Genomic DNA, 3303 nt, shown 5'->3' with positions numbered 1-3303 from the left:
TCAGATAAGGGGTCAGAATACACCAGGAAGTCAAGCAGCTGTTCCAAAATTAGATGATCAACCCTATTAAAAGATGGGAGAATGAGGTGAAAAAAAAAAACACTCTCTAAAGATGACATTTCAATAGCCAAAAGGCATATGAAAAAATGCTCAACATTCCCTCATGGTAAAGGACATGTAAATCAAAACAACAATGGGATACCACCTAACCACAGTCAGAATGACTAAGATTAAAAAAAATGATAACTGCTGTCTGGGGTGTGGTGAAAAGGGAACTCTCTTACACTGCTAGTGGGAATGTAAATTGGTCCAGCCACTCTGGAGAAAAATTTGGAGATTCCTCAAAAATCTAAAAATAGATCTACCATATGATCCAGCAATCGTAGTCCTTGGTATTTACCCAAAGGCAGAAGTATTCTTAATCGGAAAAGTGCTTGCACATCAATGTTCATTGCAGCACTATTCGCAATTGCTAAGACATGGAACCAACCCAAATGCCCCTGAACAGATGAATGGATTGGAAAACTGTGGCACATATACTCTATGAAATACTATTCAGCCAAAACAAAACAAAACAAAACAAAACAAAACCAACCCTGGCTTTTAACATAAAATGGAAGAATATGGAAGATTTACTGCTGGGTGAAGCAAGCCAGGCTAGGAAGGAGAGACATTGTATGCCCCCACTCAATATACACCAAGTGTCCACACTCTATGACTGAAACTGATTGACTAAAGGATATAGAAACACAGTAAATGGATGTGATTACCAGATATAGTGTGTGTGAAAGAGCAGAGTCTCTGGAAGGACATTAAAAAGAGAAATAGAGAAGCAAAGCATTAATGGGACAAAGAAATGTGGTATTATCTGTTGAAGATAATTTTATACTTTTATCAACTGGACTAGGGAGAAATGTTCACATGTTGAAATATTTACTTTGTAAGCTAAATAACGTGATTTAATATATAAAAGATAATGAAATAAAAGAGAATTTATGAGCAATGACAAAAAAATTCCTTATTTAAGAATGAATAAGCTTTATTTACCTTATTGTAACTTTTTGCTTTATAAACTTTTTAATTTTTTCAACTTTTGAGCTTTTGTTATTTCAGTCCTGCATATATATCTAAAAAAAATAAAAATAAGGGCTCAGGGACCAGCAGATGATGTAATGGTTACATCACTATACTCCCACACGGCCAACCATGGTTTGAGTCCTGGACCCTGTTCCTTAAAACTCATGCCAGGCACATGTGCATGAATCCCTGAAATCCCAAGAGGAGACTGGAGGAGAAAGGACTGCAGCATGGCCATCCCCCGTGGGGATGACTTCCCACTTTCTTTCTCTCTGTTTATCTCTGTTTCTCTGGTGAGACCATGTGCCCTATAGAAAAAATCTCTCTTTAAAAAAATACAACATGATCCAGCAGGTGGCATGGTGGTTAAGACACTGGACAATATGGGACCAGCAGTTGGTGTAATGGCTATGTCGCTGAACTCCCATGTAGTTGCCCTTGGTTCAAGTCCCAGATTTGGTAGCTTAAACTCATGCTGGGTGCTTGTGCATGTGTGCCCAAGATCCTAAGAGGAGAATGGAGGAGAAGAGATTGCAGCGTGGCCATCCCCCCTGGGGGGGTGATTTCCCGCTTCCTGTCTCTCTGTTTTTCTGGTGAGCGCACGTGCCCTATAGTAAAAAGCTCTCAAAAACAACAACAACAAAAACACTGGACACTCCCACATAGCCAAACATGCTTTGAGTCTTGGACCTGGTAGCTTGCTTTCTCTTTTCCCCTCTCTCTCTGTGTCTCTTCGGTCAAATTAAAATAAATAAATGAATAAACAAAATTAAATAAATGATTTTTTTTCAAAATGAGCTTTAAGTATAATTACTTTAAAAAACAAGGACTCAAACAGATATTTGTATATCAATATTTACTGTAGCATTATTTATAATATCTAAAAGGTGAAAGTAATTCTAGTGTCTATCAACAGATCAATTTAAAAATGGGGTATATACATACAATGGAATATCATTCTGTCACAGAGGAATGGGGTTCTGATATATGCTATGACATGAAAAATAGCTTTGTACATGTGTATATGTACTTTTGTTTTAAGTTGTGTTAATATAATATATACATATATAGGAGGTGCAAAGTGGTATTTTATTGTGTTTTTCATTTACATTTCCCTAATGACTAATGATTTTGAGCATTTTTAAAAAGTTTATTTTTGAAGTTTTTAGTTTATTTTTTTCATGAGAGTGATAGACACAGAAATAAAAAGACGAGCACTCTACAGGATCTCATGCCATGATCTCCTCTCCCACCAGTCTTCCCAGCCAACCAAGATCATGAACTTACACTCCCAGCATGTACAGTTTGACTGAGGAATTAAAGTCGCAATCTTCCATGTGAAGCCAGTTTTACTTGAGCAGCATGTTATCTCTGCATCACTGAGTTGGCTCGGATAAACAGTTTTTATGTGCTTGTATTCCATTTGTGTATCTTTTTTAGAGAAAGTTCATGCTAGTCCTATACCCATTTTTTAAATTGGGTGGTTTGTGTGATGTTTATAAGAGTACTTTATACCTTCTTAAAATTAAACCCTTATAAGTAATATGATTTGAAAAATATTTTCTCTGATTCCGTAGATTGTATTTTCACTTTCTTGATAATATCCTTTGATGCATAAAACCTTTTCTTCCCTTTTTTTTTTTTGAGAGGTTTTTGCATTAGGGTGCGTGCACTCACCAGAAAGAGAAAGACAGAGAGACAGAAAGCAAGAAATCACCCTGCCAGGGGGGATGACCACACCACAATCCCTTCTCCTTCATTTTCCTCTCAGGATCTTGGGCATTCATGCACACATGCCCGGCATTGAGTTTAAGCCACTGGGTCCAGGATGCTAACTGCGGTTGACTACATGGGAGTCCAGTGGCGTAGCCATTACACTAACTGCTGGTCCTAAAACCTTTTCAATTGGATGAAACTCAATTTATGTATTTTGTTGTTGCTTTTACTTTTGGTATTATATTGAAGAATATGTTTCCAAATCCAAGGTCATTTATTATTTCTCCCTACGTTTTCTTCTGAGAGTTTTATGGCTTCAGCTTTATGTTTGGACCTGTGATCCATTTTTTTTAAAAATTTATTCATTTTCTACATTAATTCACTATACACCATCACAACACACAAATGAATTTTCCATCCAAAATACACTGTGCATTGGCTCAATCAAGCACATCAACATACATGTTCTCAGCAAATAATTTTCCAATTCTTATGTCCTGCATACCTTGC

This window comes from Tupaia chinensis, unplaced genomic scaffold (genome assembly GCF_000334495.1).
Source record: "Tupaia chinensis unplaced genomic scaffold, TupChi_1.0 Scaffold148734_1, whole genome shotgun sequence".
Taxonomy (NCBI): Eukaryota; Metazoa; Chordata; class Mammalia; order Scandentia; family Tupaiidae; genus Tupaia; species Tupaia belangeri.
The sequence above is the reverse complement of the archived record's forward strand: the minus strand, read 5'-3'. Positions refer to the sequence as shown.